This window comes from Mirounga angustirostris, unplaced genomic scaffold (genome assembly GCF_029215605.1).
Source record: "Mirounga angustirostris isolate CCGP_5_RB_7025 unplaced genomic scaffold, mMirAng1.0.hap1 SCAF_3, whole genome shotgun sequence".
NCBI classification, from domain to species: Eukaryota; Metazoa; Chordata; class Mammalia; order Carnivora; family Phocidae; genus Mirounga; species Mirounga angustirostris.
In genome coordinates this window covers 84,687,778-84,706,237 of record NW_026991711.1, presented here as the reverse complement: position 1 = coordinate 84,706,237, position 18,460 = coordinate 84,687,778, and the positions used below count along the sequence as shown (strand labels likewise).

The following is an 18,460-nucleotide window of genomic DNA, read 5'->3' as shown; positions in this document are numbered from 1 at the left end:
AATAATAAATAAATAAATAAAATATTTTTTAAAAATAGAAAAATCATTGGCATCAAAGTCACAGAAGCAATAATGAAGAATAGCTTTTATAGGTTCATCAGTAGACTCAGCAAAAAGAATTAGTAAATTTTAAGAAAAGTCAATAGCAACTTTCCAACTTAAACATGATGATAAAAAAGAATAAAAAAAATAACCCTGAGAAATCCAAGAACTCTGGGATGATATTAAAAGGTATAACATTCATGTAATTGAAATACCAGATGGAGAAGAGAGAGGAGGCTATGAGAAGTACTTGAAATACCAATGACTAAGAATTTTCCAAAATTAATGACAGGCACCAAAACACATGTTAAGGAGCTAGGAGAACTCTAACAACACCAAGAAAATCTTGAATGAAGACTGAGGAAAAAAAAAAAAAACTTCTATAGAAACAAGGGTAAAAATTACATCAGACTTCCCATAAGAAACTACACAAGCAAGAAGAGAGTGGAATAAAATATAAAGGAGTGCACTTGTGATAAGCACCGGGTGTTGTATGGAAGTGTTGAATCACTATATTGTACACCTAAACTAATATTACACTGTATGTTAACTAACTGGAATTTAAGTAAAAACTTAAAAATAAATAAATACATACATAAATAGATAGATAGATAGATAGATAGATAGATAGATAGATAAATAAATAAATAAATAAATAAATAAATAAATAAATAAATAAATAAATAAATAAAATGCCGGGGTGGGGGGGCGGAATATGCCATCCTAGGATTCTATATCCAAGATTTTCTCAGCAAATATAACTGAAAAAAATATTAAAATAAGCTTTTCAGGCAGAAGAGAAAATGATATAGACCAGATATTTGGATCTACATAAAACAAAGAGCATCAGAGAAAGAATAAAGGTAAAATAAAATAGTTTATTGCTCTTAACTGATCTAAAAGATAACTGATTGCTTAATGTAATAATAATGATAATGTACTAGATGATTATAGCCTATAAATAAGTAAAATAAATGACAGTAATGTTATAAGAGATAGGAGGGGAAATTTATAAATGTAAGATATCTACAGTAAATGTTTAGTAGTATAGTACTATTTGAAGGTGGATTTAAATTAGTTAAAAATGCATAAACTCTAGAACATCACTATTTTTAAGTATAATTAATATGCTGAGAAGGGATAGAGTCATCTTAAATGCTTAATTAAAACAAAAGAAGGGAGGGCGCCTGGGTGGCTCAGTTGGTTAAGCGACTGCCTTCAGCTCAGGTCATGATCCTGGAGTCCCGGGATCGAGTCCCGCATCGGGCTCCCTGCTCGGCAGGGAGTCTGCTTCTCCCTCTGACCCTCCTCCCTCTCATGCTCTCTGTCTCTCATTCTCTCTGTCTCAAATAAATAAATAAAATCTTTATTAAAAAAAAAAAAGAAGGGAGAAAATGAGGGGTAAAAAGAAACAACGAACAAATGCAATAGGCCAAAAAAAAAAAAAAAAGTTGCAAGATGGGAGATATTAGTCTAGCTACATCAATAATCATTTAAGATGTGAATGATCTAGATACACCAAATAAAATATAGATACTGTCAGAGTGGATTAAAAAACAACAATGACACCCAATTATATGTTGACTATAAGAATCCCATTTTATATATAAGGACCTAGGATAAAAATAAAGGGATAGAGTGGCATATGCCCTGTTAACACTAATCAAGAGAAAGCTGCCATAGCTATATTAATTCAAGGCAAAGTGGACTTCAGAACAAAGAGGCTTATTGGGTTTAAAGGAGGGACATTACTTAATTATAAAGGGGCCAATTCTCTAAGAAACAGAACAATCCCAAATGTGTATGCATCTAACAAAAAAAGCATAAAAATTGTGAACAGTCACTGATAGAGGTGAAAGGAGAAACAAACAAATCCACTGTAATAGTTGATGATTTCAAATGCCTCTGTCAATAACTTACAGGTTAAACAGGAAAATATTCAGGGTATAGATGCAGTGCACTGTGAATCAAGACACTTACCAGAATAGTCCATACATCTGCAGAAAAATACACATTCTTGTTGAGCTAATATGGAACATTCACCAGAATAGACCATACTCTGGGCCATAAAAAACACACAAATTTAAATAATAGAAATCATAAAAAGTATATTCTTAGAAGAAATGCAAATAAATTAGAAATCAATAGCAGAAAGATAGCTGGACATTTCCCCAATACTTGGAGATTATGCAACACAATTCAAACATTAAATAACAAAGAAATATTGAGAAATTGAAGAGAAATTTAAAAATGTGAATGAAAATGAAACATCAAAATGGGTAAACAGCTAAAACAATGTTTAGAGGAATATTAATACCATTAAGTGCATATATTGTTATTTTTTATTTTTTTATTTTTTTATTTTTTATTATGTTATGTTAGTCACCATACAGTACATATATTTTTTAAAAAAGAAAGATCTGTGTGTTATACTCAACTAACGAATCGTTGAACACTACATCAAAAACTAATGATGTATACTATATGTTGGCTCACTGAACATAATAAAAAAAAAAAAAAAGAAAGAAAAAGAAAGATCTAACATCAATTACCTGAGCTTCGACCTTAGGAAATCAGAGAAAAGTGAACAACTAAAACAACTAAAAGCTAGAAGGAACATCAATACAATTGGAAACAGGAAAACAATAGAAAAGCAACAAAACCAAAAGCTAGTTCTTTAAAAACAACAACAAAAAAACCACAATAAATTTGAAAATCATCTTGGCCATCTGACCAAGAGAAAAAGACTTGAGATATAAGTTATCAATACCAGAAATGAAAGAGATCTAACCACTGCTGATCCCATGGACATGAAAGAGGTAAATGAATACTGTGACCAACTTTATGCCTCCAAATTTGACAACTTAGATGAAATGGACAATTTCTGGAAAGAATAAAATGACCAAAACCCACTCCTGGAGAAATAAATAATTTGAATAACTCCATATCTATTAAAGAAATGGAATTAATAATTAAAAACTTTCAAGGCCCAGAGAGTTCCTTTGAAGAATTCTATCAGGTATTAAAGGAAAACCTACTACCAATTCTCCACAATCTCTTTCAGATAATAGAAGGAGTACAAGCACATTCCAGTTCACTTTTTGAGAATGGAATTAATCTAAAAACATATCAGCTAAACATATTAAAATAAAACTACAAATGTTAATCTGTAGTTATTAGTAAATCTTTGTAAATCAATTTCAGTGATATTAGTAAAGCAAATACATCATGACCAAGTGTGGTTCATTACAGGAATATAAGTTTAGTTCAATACTTGTAAATCAAAAAACAGTCTGATCCATTATATTAGCAGACTGAATAGCAGACTGAATAAGACACAAACATATCATATCAATAGATGCAGGAAAAGTCTCAACATAATTCAACATGCATTCATAATAATAATAAAAACACTCTCAAAAATCTAGGATTAGAAGGGCTCTTCCTCAAACTGACAAAATGAATATATGAAAACATAGCTAACATCATACTTAAAGATGAGCAACTGGCTTTTTTCTCTTTTTTGTTGTTACTTTTCTTTTTTTTCCTCTTTTTTATTGTTATGTTAATCACCATACATTACATCATTAGTTTTTGTTGTAGTGTTCCATGATTCATTATTTGCGTATAACACCCAGGGCTCCATGCAGAACGTGCCCTCTTTAATACCCATCACCAGGCTAAGCCATCCTCCCACCCCCCTCCCCTCTAGAACCCTCAGTTTGTTTTTCAGGGTCCATCGTCTCTCATTGTTCATCTCCCCCTCCGATTTCCCCCACTTCATTCTTCCCCTCCTGCTATCTTCTTCTTCTTCTTTTTTTTTTTTTAACATATAATGTATTATTTGTTTCAGAGGTACAAATCTGTGATTCAACAGTCTTGCACAATTCACAGAGCTCACCATAGCACATACCCTCCCCAATGTCTATCTTCTTCAGAAAAGGCAAGAATGTTCTCTGTCACTACACCAATTCAGCATTGTCTTAGAGGTCCTGCATAGGTAATAAGCCAAGGGGAAAAAAAGGGAAACACAGTTTGAACAGGAAGAAACATATCTGCATTTATTCCCTGATGGACATTATCATCCTTGTAGAAAAACACGGGGAATCTATTTTTAAAAACCCCCAGAAATAATAGGCAAGTATAGCAAAATTGTAGGATATAAGGTCAATATACAAAATTTAATAACTTCCCCATATACCAATTTTAAACAACTGGACTTTGAAATCAAGCAAACAGTATTTTTTACAGTAATGCAAAAAAAAATACTCAAGAACAAATCTAGCAAAATATATATGGGATCTATATACAGAAAACTAGAAACAAACACCAGTAAAATAAACCTAGACCAGACCTGAAATTTTATGCAAAAATAGAATCAAAATGGATCATAGACCTAAAAGTAAAATGCAAAAGTATAAAATATCTTGAATAAAACATAGGAAAAATATCTATGTGACTTTGGGTTTTGTAACGAGTTTTTTAGATAAAACTCTAAGAGCATGATTCATGAAATAATAAATAGATAGGTTGTACTTTATTAAAATTAAAACTTAATGCTCTGTAAAAAATGATGCTAAAGAAAGACAAGTAACTCCTTGGGAGAAAATACTTAGAAAACACATATATCTGCATAACATCTGCATGATATTCTACAATATAATACTGTATGGCTCTGCATGATAATGTGAGGATAAATGCATGACAATATACAACTGCTAAAACCTATAGAAGTTGCAGCATAGAGAATGAACCTTGATCTATACAAATTTTTAAAAATCACTTAGAAGGTTGGGGAGTCCCAGGACAGAATATAGACAGTGACTAGAGAATCTAACTGTATTATGAATCTATGCTATGCTATATTCTCACTGAAGGGAGTTTAGGAAAAGAGGTTGACAAAAGTAACTTAGTAATAAATGGACACTGTAATATCAAAGGTGAAAGGCACAGTACACAAAGCAGTCTACTTGGTCAAGTTGATTCCCCCTGGACTACAGGTTAACAATTCTGAAACCTCTAACCATGTGTGATATTGTGATTTATGATAAGAAACATATTTGGTCTTTGTGCCCATTTTTGCAACCAGCCATGTGATTAGAGAGTTGGACCTGTCAATCCCATGCCCAACCTCCTGGGAGGCTAGAGGAGTTGGAGATTGATTTCAATCACTAATGCCCAGTGATTTAATCAATCATGTATAGGTAATGAAGCCTCTGTGCAAACCCAAAGGATGGTGTTTGTAGAGCTTCTGTGTTGGTGAACATGTGGAGATTCTGCAAGAGTGGTATCTGGAGAGGGCATGAAAGCGCCACACCTTCCCACATACCTTGCCCTAGGCATTTCTCTCATATTCTTTTAAAATAAACCAGCCACCTAGTAGTACAATGTTTTTTTGAGTTCTGTGAGCTGCTATAACAAATTAATCAAACCCAAGGAGGGGTTTGTTGGAACCTCCAATCTATAGCTGGTGGGTCAGAAGCACAGGTGACAACCTGGACTTACATTTGGTGTCTGAAGTCAAAGAGGGGATAATCTTGTAGGACTGAGCCCTTAACCTGTGGGATCTGAAGCTATCTCTGGGTAGATAGTGTTAGGATTGAGATAAATTATAGGATACCTAGCTGGTGTCTACAGCATTACTTAGTGGTCTGGGGGAACCCACACACACATTGGAAATTGAGAGCAGAACCATTTTACTATATGTACTAGAATCAAAGTAAATGAATGACAGAGGTGAGAGTCAGTTTCCTTGCTATTGGAGTGCAAGGTTACAGATAAGCAAGGGACTAAAATCATCAGTGTGGTACTTGACTGGAGTTGAATATATCAGTATCAACTTACGTTTAGCTTGATATAGGTATATATGTGCACATATAGAAAAAATATAGATATACATATATACATGAAATAGTATATGCACATATATCCCCTTACTATATCAGCTGAGAGAGCCTAGAAGGAACCATACCCCATTTGTATGAACACATTCAGTGTCCAGATATTTACTGTACTATTATTCTCCACTAAAAGAAACCAGGACTCTTCAGATAAATGACTGATTTTATGGCTGAAGCAGGGAATATACAAAATATGCCTGAAGCAACTTGTGCCAGAAGTAAGTACTCAACAACAACAACAACAAAAATGTAAACTCACATTTTTGGGTGTATGTCAAAGGGGCACCAGGAGTCAACTGAAAGAACTCCCAACGGCCAAAGCTGGAATATTTGAGCAGCTCAATAAATAATGCAGTGTAATATTCTAGTCGAAAGTATAAAATAAATATCCATGAGTCCTTACCCATATAAGTAAGTTATTGAATAAGTATGGAGAAGGAGAGATCAATACCCTGTGCAGAAAAATTCCAAAAAATTGTGTATAGATCTTCCTCCTCAAGTATGTGGTGTATCACTCTCCAGTCTGATTATAAGGAAAACATCAGACGAATTCCAGTGGAGGGCATTCTATAAAGTGTCCTACCAGTACTCCTTGGGAATATGGATAGGAAACATTTTGACAATTCAGTTAATGTACTTGATGTAACAGACGTAATTAAAGCCCAAGAAGTCAGAAAAACAGAAGGAAAGGAAACCCAAAGAAAGTCACTGAAAAAAAAAATTAGACCCCCAAATAAGAAAAAAAAATAATAAAGATAAGGACTTCATAAAAGATAGCTAGTTTAATAGTCAAGGACCCTCTGTGTGCAGACAATATTCTGTGCTGTAGAAATAACACATAATAAAGCACATCTCTGCCCTCAAAATGCTGGCACATTTAGTAGAAAGACATGATCATCAACATCACTAAGTCAATAATGTGGTGGATCTATTGATGGTAAGTGCTATGGAGAAGAAGTCAGCAGGGAAGAGAAGAGGCAATGTCATTTCAAATCAAGTCTTCAGGGAAGGCCTCATTGCAAATTAATATTTGAACAAAGAAGGACAAGCAGGAGGCTCATCAGGGGCAAAATCTTTGGTTGAGAATGTGCTTGCAGTCTTTGAGGAGCAGCCTGGAGGCCTGAAAAGCAGTCTTCAAATCCACAAGTACCACGGTGACTGGTGTGAAGTGTGTGAGGGGGCTCCACCTGTTTAAAATACATTCAGCTTTAAATGAGAGGGCTGGGCTGATGACAAATATATAACATACTCCCCATCTCAGCACCCTTTAGAGACAGTGCTAATTAATCACATTTCTTTTTCCAAATGTGCCCTCAAAATCTCATTGGCATCAAGTGTTGCAACACACTGTCACCCATTGGTCAGAGGTGATGGATTTCTCTTCTAAAATGTGATGCTTTTCTTGAAGTAAGACAAAGACCTGCCATCCACGAGTACTTTGGGAAAACGGGGACACAGCTGAATTAGAATGGGGTGAGGGAGGAAGAAAGCTGAGCACCACGTAAAATAGCCAGATGAGCAGCTGTGCGAGTGAGGTATCCCAACACACCCAAGATGGGCCTTTCCGAAGGTGACCTCTGGGGATGTGGGAGGTTCCAGGAAAGCAGGTAAGTGGATGTCCCCTCCTCCAAATGTCTGCAAGCTCCAGGGTTAAAGAACCGCCCATTTAGCCTCCCACATTGCCATGTTTTCCTTCTGTTTTCCCCTCCTTGCATTTTCTTTAATGTAATAAGTAACCACAGACTTATTGCAAGGCACTAATTTTATTGAAGGAACAAATGGGCTCTTCTTTATTTGCATTCTAGGCACTGACAAAATACAATAATTCTATCAACTGGTATCTCAAATAAGTCAGATTTATAATTTCTCCCAGTTTGATTTGGTCCAAAAATTAAAAAGATTGAAAATATTGTTGGCAGTATAAATTGACAACTTAATTGGTGGTAAAATAAAACTCAGCACCAGATAATCGAAAGGCTTTCCAACTGATGTTAAATTGCTTCTTCCCAGGAAGGATGAACAGCTACTATTTGATGCCTAGAGGGAAAAGTAAGTTCCTTTCTTTATCTAGCACAAAGCAACTGCCTTTATATGCATATTTAAAGCAAAAATTAAGTAAAAAATGCTGATTATATAAAGGGCTAATGAAAGTGGCCTAGGTTGGCTGGGGTAGTTCAAATCTCAGGACCAAAAGTCATTCTTCCTGCCTTGGTCTAAGGCTCACCAAAAGACTTTAGATTTCAGACTACCTCTGGCTTTCACCCTGGGATTTGTTTTGTTTGTTTGTTTTCACCTGCATGGTAAATGACTCTGATTGCTATTGGTCAGCATAGAGTGAGGAAGAGATGAACCATTTATTTAATAAATATATATGACTACCTTCTGTGGGCCTGTCACTATACTACGTGCTAGGTTCAGGATGGCAAATATAAAAGACATGGTCCCTGCCTTTGTAAAGCTTAGAGTCTAGGAGAGGCCAACGAGGAGAGACCTGTTTCTGAGATTCAGGCCACAGGCATAATATTTATCTACCAGAGGATACAAAATGGTGATCATTGGACAGACTCTGGCCTCAAGTCATGATTTTTAGGGTCTTCCTGGGCTTTATTTTAAATTGAATTCAAATGCCAAAAAAAGACAGTCAATGTTTTTAAATGGCAGTTGTATTCATATGCCAAAAATTCTCCATTTTAAAATGTACATTTTAGTGGGTTTTGGAATATACAGTTGTGCAATGTCACCACTACTAAATGGTGAAGATAATAAAAGGCTCATCACCTTTTGAGGTAATGGAAACTCTGAACCCATCAGCGAATATCCTATAAATCCCTCTCTCTCTAGCCCAGGAAAACCACTCCTCTACTTTATTTTCTTTATGGATTTTTCTATTACAGAAAATTATGTATGACTACAGAAAATATGTGTTCTATTGTGGCTGGCTTCTTTCACTTGTCATAATGTTTTCAAGATTCATCCATGTTGTAGCAAGTATGAGGACTGTATTCCCTTCCATTGCCAGACAGTATTTCATTGCATATATAATATTATGATTTATAATACAAAACATATATTTGGTTTTTGTGCCCATTTCTGGCAGAGAGCTCCTAAAGTTTTTGGAATTTCCCAAGTTATGAGAGCAATGATGCCTTTTGTTGTGTTACTCAGGGAACATTTGGGAAGCATCTCAAGATGGTTGCTAGGAGATGGAACTTTTTGTACCATCTCCCTGACCTCCAGGGAATGGAATGGGTCCAAAGAATGAGTAGGGCTGAAGTGGGGCTAGAGATTGAGTTAAATTGCCAATGATTTCATCAATCATGCCTATGTAATGAAGCCTCCATTTAAAAAATAATAATTGTTTTAAAGACTAGGTTTGGAGAGCTTCTAGGTTGGTGGACATACAAACATTTAGGGAGAGTAGTGCATTCAGAGCAAGCATGGAAGGTTCATGCCCTTTCTATATGCCTTGTCTTATGCCACTCTTCCATCTGGTTGTTTCTCAGTTATATCCTTTTATAATAAACTTATAGTTTAGTAAGTAAAACATTTCTCTGAATTCTGTGATCTGCTTTAGCAAACTAATTAAGCCCATGGAGGGAGGTCACTGAAATTTCCAATCTATAGCAGGTTGATCAAAAGCACAGGTGACTGTGATTTGTAATTGGCATCTGAAGGGAAGGCAGTCTTGTGGAACCAAGATCTTAATCTGTGGGATCTTATGCTATTTCTAAAGTGTCAGAATTGAGTGGAGTGGTAGGACACCCAGCTGGTATAGGAGCATCGCTTTGTGATGTGGAGAATCAAAACTTTTAATATGGATATGCCACATTTTATTTATCTATTGATCAGTGGATGGACTTTTTTTTTTTTTTTTCTATTTTGGGCTAAACACGTGTAGATTTTTGTGGACATATGCTTTTATTTCCCTCAGGTATATATGTAGGAATTAAGCTGCTGGGTCACACGGTAACTCAATCTTTAATATTTTGAGGAACTACCAAACTGTTTTCCAAAATAAATGCACCATTTTAATTCCCTAAAGCAATGCATGAGTGCCCCAATTTCTCCACATCCTTGTCAAAACTTGTTATAATCTGCCTTTTTAATTTTAGGCATCCTAGCACATGTGAGTAGAATCTCATTATGGTTTTGATTTTCATTTCTCTAAAAACTAATTATGATTATCATCTTTTCATATGCTTATTGGCCATTTGTATACATATTTTGGAGAAAAGTGTATTCAAATATTTGCAAATTTTTAAAATTTGTATATTTGCAGCAAAATTAAATAAAAAGTGCTGATTATATAAAAGGCTAACAGAATAACAATAAATTAATTGTTATTACCAATGTAATGCTGTATTGGTTTCAGGAGTAGATAGCCAAAGATCTATTTGGCTCTAATAGATCAAATCTAGGGAGCACAAGTCCCTATAAACTCACCTATGACTCACTTATCTTGCCTTCATCTGAGCTATGCCAGGCTCACTGGAGGACTTTAGCTTTTGAGCACTCTCTGGGTTCCATTCCATGGCTTGTTTTCCCTCCTTCACAGAAAATGTCTTGGTTTGCTACCGATGATTTAGCAGCAAGTTATCATTGAATTATGTTTCAGAAGTCTTTTATCAGGTATGATTTGTTGATATTTTTCCCATTCTTTTTGTTATCTTTTCAAACCTTTGATGGTGTCCATTGAAGCAGAAAAGTTTTTAGTTTTGTTGAAGTCTCTCTCTTTTTTTTTTTTTTGCCTTTGCTTTGGTGTTAAATCTAAATTTAAATGCCAAACCCAAGGTCATGAATATTTAATCCTATATGTTATTCTAAGAGTTGTACAGTTTAAGATCTGAACTTTAAGTATAAGATTAATTTGTGGTTGTTCGCTTTTTTTTTTTTTTCAGTGTGAGGTAGGGGTTCAAATTCATTCTATGCTTGTGGATTTCTACCTATCCCAGCACCATTTGTTGAAAAGACTATTCTTTCCCCATTTCTTATTTCATTCTTGTCAAAAAAATCAATTGACAATAAGATAAGTATTTCTGAATTCTAAAGTCTACTACACTGATTTTTGTTTCTATAATTACGTCAGTAACACAGTATCTCAGTAACTGTAGATCTATTGTCAGTTTTGAGATCAGGAATGTGTGATTCCTGAAAATTTATCTATTTCAAGATTGTATGGCTGTTCCACATCCCTTGCATGTCTGTATGGATTTTAGGACAAACTTGCCAATTTCTGCAAACACAAAAACTTAGGGATTACAACATTAAATTTGTAGATCAATTTGGGGTATATTTCTATATTAATATTACATTTCATATCCATGGACTTAGGATTTCTTTCAATTTATTTAGATCTTTAATTTCCTTCAATGATATTTTGTAACTTTTGAGTGTAAAATTCTTGCAATCTTTGTTAAATTTATTCATAATTACTTTTTCTTTTTTATAATAATTTAAGTGCAATAGCTTTCTTAATTTAATTTTTGGATCCCTTTTTTCTTTTTTAAAAATTTTATTATGTTATGTTAGTCACCATACAATACATTATTAGTTTTTGATGTGGTGTTCCACGATCCATTTTTTTCATATAACACCCAGTGCTCCATGCAGTACGTGCCCTCCTTAATACCCATCACTGAGCTAGCCAGTCCCCCCTCTCCCACTCCCCTCTAGTCTCTCATGGTTCATCTCTCCCTCCGATTTTCCTCCCTTCATTTTTCCCTTCCTTCTCCTAATGTCCTCCATGCTATTCCTTATGTTCCACAATAAGTGAAACTATATGATAATTGACTTTCTCTGCTTGACTTATTTCACTTAGCATAATCTCCTCCAGTCCCATCCATGTTGATGTAAAAGTTGGATCCTTTACTTCTAGTATATAGAATACAACTGATTTTTGCATATTGGCATTTAACCCTACAACCTTGCTAGACTTCTTTATTAGTTCTACTGTTTATGTGGATTCCTTATGATTTTATATATAACAATATTATGCATTTGGTTGATAGAGAGTTTTACTCCCTCTTTTCCAGTCTGAATGCCATTTATTTACTTTCTTCCCTAACTACCCTGGATAGAAACTCCAAGCCATGAGTGGAGACAACCTAGTCTTGTTCCTGATCTTAGGGGGGAAATAGTCAGTGTCTCACCATTAGATAATAAGTTATGGAATCTTTGTACATTCCTTTCACTAGGCTAAAGAAATATCCTTCTATTTCTTTTATTTTTAAGATTTTATTTATTTATTTGACAGAGAGAGAGAGACAGCAAGAGGGAACACAAGCAGGGAGAGTGGGAAAGAGAGAAGCAGGCTTCGCGCCGAGCAGGGAGCCTGATGCGGGGCTTGATCCCAGAACCCTGGGACCATGACCTGAGCTGAAGGCAGTCGCTTAACCAACTGAGCCACCAAGGCGCCCCTATCCTTCTATTTCTAATTTAAACTTTTTTTTTTTTTAATTATGGAGGGAGTTTGTCAAATGTTTTGTCTGTGTCTATTGAGATGATCTTAGTTTTTGTCCTATAATTATTGGCATATAAAGTTGATTGTGTTAAATTAAATCAAACTTACATGTATAGAATAAATTCCACTTACTCATAGTGTTTAACCTTTTTTATGTATTGCTGTTTTCAATTTGCTAGTATTTTGTTGAAATCTTTACATTTATTTTACATATGTGGTTTATACTGGTCTGTAATTTCTTTTCTTTTGATGTCTTTATTCAGTGTTAGTATCAGGTTAATACTGTCTGTACAGACTAGGCCAGAAATTACTCCCTTTTCTCTCTTCTATTTTTTGGGAAAAATGTAACAAATTAGTATTTAAAAAGTTTAGTAGAATTCACCAGTGAAATTATCTGTACCTGGGATTTCCTTTTCAATGGGTTTTCAGTTACTAATTCAATCTCTTTACTTGTTATAGGCATTCAGATTTTTTTTTCTTCTTGAGTCAAAATTTGGACTTGGTGTCTTTCAAGGAATGTGTCCATTTCATCATGATAATCTAAATTGTTGGCTTAAAATTTTTCATAGTATTCCCTTTTTTTTCTCCCAATTTAAATTCAGATTAGTTAACATGTAATGCTGTATTGGTTTCAGAAGTAGAATTCAGTGATTCATCACTTACATTTAACACATATAACACCCAGTGCTCATCACAACAAGTGCCCTCCTTAATACCCATCACGCATTTAACCCACCCCCCACCCACCTCCCCTCCAGCAACCCTCAGTTTATTCTCTATATTTAAGAGTTTCTTATGGTTTGTCTCCTCTGTTTTTATCTTATTTTTCCATCCCTTCCCCTATGTTCATCTGTTTTGTTTCTTAAATTCCATATATGAGTGAAATTATATGGTATTTGTTTTTCTCTGACTGACTTATTTCACTCAGCATAATACACACTAGTTCCATTCACATCATTGTAAATAGCAAGTTTTCATTCTTTTAATGGCTGAGTAATATTCCACTATATATATATATCACATCTTCTTTATTTATTCATCTGTCATGCTGGCTCTTTCTATAATTTGGCTATTGCTGATAGTGCTGCTATAAACATTGGGGTACACGTCCCCCTTCAAATCAGGATGTTTGTATCCTTTGGATAAATACCTAGTAGTGCAATTACTGGGTCAGTCATAGAGTAGCTCTATTTTTAACTTTTTGAGAAATCTCCATACTGTTTTCCAGAGTGATTGCCCCAGTTTGCATTCCATCAACAGTGTAAGAGGGTTCCCCTTTCTTTGTATCCTTGCCAACATCTGTTGTTTCCTGAATTGTTCATTTTAGCCATCTGACCTGTGTGAGGGGATATCTATCTCATTGTGGTTTTGATTTGCATTTCCCTGGTGATGAGTGAAGTTGAGCATTTTTTCATGTGTCTGTTGGCCATTTGTATATCTTTGGAGAAATGTCTGCTCATGTCTTCTGCCCATTTCTTAACTAGATTGTTTATTTTTGGGTGTTAAGTTTGATTTATAGATTTTGGATACTAGCCGTCTATCCAGTATGTCATTTTCTTTAAAAAAAAAAAGTTTTATGCATTTATTTGACACAGAGAGAGAGAGAGCACAAGCAGGGGAAGGGGCAAAGGGAGAGGGAGAAGCAAGCTCCCTGCTAGGCAAGGAGCCCAGTGTAGGGCTCGATCCCAGGAGCCTGGGATCATGACCTGAGCCAAAGGCAGATGCTTAACTGACTGAGCCACTCAGGCACCCCCAATATGTCATTTTGAAATATCTTCTACCATTCCATAGCTTGCCTTTTCGTTTTGCATAATATTCCTTTTAAGTGCTGCTCTAGCTGCATCCCCTAAATTTTCATGTATCTCAAAGTATTTTTTTTTTTTTAATTTCCCTAGTAATACCTGCTCTGACCCCTTAGTTATTTAGGAATAGGATGTTTAGTTTCATATTTCCCCACCTTTTTGCAGATTTCCCAAATTGCTTTTTATTATTTATATATGATTTAATTCCACTGTAGTAAACTCTGTTTACTAGTGTTCCGTGTACAAGTGCTGCACATATTGTATCAAGTCTATTCCTAAGTATGCTATTTTTTTGATGGTATTTCAAATTGAGTTGTTTCCTTAATTTTGTTTTCAAATTGTTCATTGTTAGTGTATGGAAATACAACTGGTTTGTGAATATTGATCTTATATCCTGCAACTTTTTAAAACTCTTTTTTTGGCCTTAGTAGTTTTGTGTGTATAAATGGTCACAAATTCCTGTTTGACCCATTTTCTTTTTTGTAAAGTCTATGGAAATACTTCCTCTTTTATTTCTGATTTTAATAATTTCTGCTTTTCCCCCTTTCCTTTGTCGGTCTAGCTCAAGTTTTATCTACTTTTTTGATCATTCAACAAATCAATTTTTTTACTTTTTTTTTTTACAAAGTCAATACTTTTTTGTTTGTTCATTTTTAATTTAAATTCAATTTAACTGGGGGAAGGAAAGATGGCGGAGGAGTAGGGAACCCTATTTCAACTGCCGGAATTGAGCTGGATATCTACCAGACCACTCTGAGGACCCACGAAATCAACTTGAGATATAAGATCTGGATCGCTACAAAAAGAATATCGCAGGCAGCTGGTTTCAAGGTACAAAGTGGGAGCCTGAAGCAGGGAGCCATGATTCTGCAGGCAGATATCAGAGGATAAACAGAGGCAGGAGGGAGCTTGGCTGTGGGGATCCTACACCGCCAGTAGGCGATAGCCTCACTCGCTGGGGACAGGGCACAGACTCACAGACTGGTAGTGGCAGAGAAAGGACTTTAGGGCAGCACCCGGGGTGGAAACCTGGATTGGGGGGAGGGGTTGTGGGTGTGAACTGGGAACGGCTGGCCATTTTAGAAGCACAAAGGGCAGAGATGTGCCCTGACCTGGAGGCAGGACTGGGAGTGCTGCAGAGGGGCGCACAACCCAGGATGCTGCAGTTTATAGCAGCATGGACAGAAACAGAGACAGTGTGGCCTGGAGAGCTCACTGAAGAACAGGCTGCAATCTCTCTCCTCTGAGGCAGAGGGTTGGAAACGGTCTCTTCTGCTTTGACTCACAGAAGAGATGCGGAAAGCTGCCAGGGAAAGCCGCCAGAGAACAAAAGCCCCCAAAACTGCCCCCCCACCACAGGGGGGCAGGACAACTCTGCCCAAACAGAGTTGCCTGAGTAACAGCGCAGAAGGCCCCTCCCCCAGAAGACAGTCTGGGAAAACAAGAGGCCAGCAACCCTAAGGTCCCTAGAAAACAGGTGCATCTTGCTTGGGTTCTGGTCAATAATTTGGACTCTATACATTCCCTCAACCACCCATCAACAGAATGACTAGGAGGAGGAACCCCCAAAATAGAAAAGACTCAGAGATTATGACCTATGCGGCAGATTTACAAGTGGATGCAATATAACCAAGATGTCGGAGATGGAATTCAAGCTAGCAATTCTGAAGACAATAGCTAGAATGGAGAAATCAATTAATGGCAACATAGAGTCTCTAAGGGCAGAAATGAAAGCTGAATTGGCAGAACTTAAAAATGCTATCAATGAGATCCAGTCCAATCTAGATAATCTAACAGCTAGGGTAAGTGAGGCAGAAGAAAGAATAAGACAATATAATAGATAAAAGGGAAAAGAGGAGGCCAGGGAAAAACAACTCAGAATCCATGAAAATAGAATCAGAGAAATAAGTGACATCATGAAGCATTCCAATGTCAGAATAATTGGAATCCCGGAGGGAGTGAAGAGAGAGAGAGGACTAGAAGATGTATTTGAGCAAATCGTAGCTGAGAACTTCCATAATCTGGGGTATGAAACAAATATTCGTATACTAGAAGCAGAGAGGACCCCTCCTAAGATCAAGGAAAACAGGCCAACACCCCAGCATGTAATAGTAAAACTTGCAAATCTTAGAACCAAGGAAACCATCTTAAGGGGAGTTAGGGGGAAGAGATTCCTTACATACAGAGGGAAGAACATTAGAATAACATCAGACCTATCCACAGAGACCTGGCAAGCCATATTCAGGGTACTAAATGAGAAGAACATGCAGCCAAGAACACTTTATCCGGCAAGGCTTTCATTTAGAATGGATGGAGAGATGCAGAACTTCCATGACCGGCAGAAACTGAAAGAATATGTGACCACTAAGCCGGCCCTGCAAGAAATATTAAGGGGGGTTCTATAAGAGGAGAAAGACCCCAAGAGTGATATACAACAGAAATTTACAGGGACAGTCTATAAAAACATCTTCACAGGCAACATGCTGACAATTAATTCATAATTTTCAATAATCACTCTCAACGTGAATGGCCTAAATGCTCACATAAAATGGCACAGGGTTGCAGACTGGATAAAAAGACAGGATCCCCAAGTTATCGGCTCCTCTGGGGCGGAGACTGGGGAGCGGCCATTTTTCACTCTCGTCCTCCAAAATTGTACCAAAAGCTTGCAGGGAACAAAAGCTCCCAAGAGCAAACCCGAGCAGATTACTTAACCCAGACCTGGCAAGGGCAAGGCAATTCCGCCTCCGGCAAAGACATTTGGGAACCACTGCAACAGGCCCCTCCCCAAGAAGATCAGCAAGAACAGCCAGCCAAGACCAAGTATACCGATCAGTGAGAACCGCAGGACTCCAGCGCTAGGGGAATACTGCACATAGAATTCATGGCTTTTTCCCATGATTCTTTAGTCTTTAAAAGTTCATTTTTTTAAAACTGTCTTTTTTTTAATTTTTTTTTCCCTTTTTCCACCAACATCCTATCAATCCCTTTTTTAAAAAACATTCTTATTTTTCATTTTTAGAGTCATATTCTATCCCTTCATAGTAGTTACCTTTATTTTTGATATATATATATATATATATATAAGTTGTTGATATATATATATATATATATATATATATATATATAAGTTGTTCTTGTTTAAAATTTTGAGATACAGTTTCTTATAAGAGAACAAATTAGACCCTAAATCTCTAGTGTATGGCTTTGTCCTAGTCTCCTGCCTGATCACATTCTCTCCCTTCTTTTTTTCTTTTTTTTTTAAATCCTCTTCTTTCTTTTTTCAAAAAACTTCTTATCAATTCCTTTTATAAAATCTATTATAATATTCATCTTTACAGTCATATTCCATTCCTTTATCCTATTAAACCCTACTTTTGTACATATGTAAGTTTTCCTTTCCTTAAAATTTTGTGAGGCACATTCTTCTAACAGACCAAAATACACCCAAAATCTAGTGTGTGGCAATGATCTATGCACCAGCCTGATCATATTTGATCATATTCTGTTTTTTTGTTTGTATGTTTTTATCTTTATCTTTTTCTTTTTCTTTTTTTCTTTTTTCTTTCTTTCCCTTTCTTTTCCCTTGATTTGAGGTCTTTTCTGATCTGTTTAGTGTATATTTTCTGGGGATGTTATTACCCTGTTAGCAGTTTGTTCTCATTCATCTATTCTCCTCTGGACGAAATGACAAGTAAGAAAAGATCACCTCAAAAAAAAGAACAAGAGGCAGTACCGACTTCCAGGGACCTGCTCGATAAGGACATTAGTACGATGACAGAACTAGAGCTCAGAATGATGATTTTAAAGATACTACCTGGGCTTCAAAAAAGCATGGAAGTTATTAGAGAAACCCTTCCTGGAGAAATAAAGAACTAAAATCTAACCAAGTCAAAATCAAAAAGGTTATTAATGAGGTGAAATCAAAAATGGGGGCACTAACTGCAAGGATAAATGAGGCAGAAGAGAGAATCAGTGATATAGAAGACCAAATGATGGAAAATAAAGCAGCTGAGAAAAAGAGAGATAAACAACTACTGGATCACGAGGGCAGAATTCGAAAGATAAGCAATACCATAAGACAAAACAGCATTAGAATAACTGGGATACCAAAAGAAGAAAAAAGAGAGAGGGGCAGAAGGTATATTGGAGCAAATTATAGCAGAGAACTTCCCTAATTTGGGGAAGAAACAGGCATCAAAATCCAGGAGGCACACAGAATCCCCCTGAAAATCAATAAAAAACAGGTCAACACC

General features: G+C 36.0%; 1 long non-coding RNA gene across 1 annotated transcript in view; it reads right to left on the bottom strand.

The window, feature by feature from the left end:
* Nucleotides 1-4,184: 4,184 nt before the first annotated feature.
* LOC135363761 (uncharacterized) overlaps nt 4,185-18,460 on the bottom strand; it is a 114,558-nt gene continuing 100,282 nt past the window's right edge. Inside the window, exon 3 of the long non-coding RNA XR_010409818.1 lies at nt 4,185-7,129. This is a non-coding gene — a long non-coding RNA (uncharacterized LOC135363761). The remainder of the gene's footprint in view (nt 7,130-18,460) is intronic.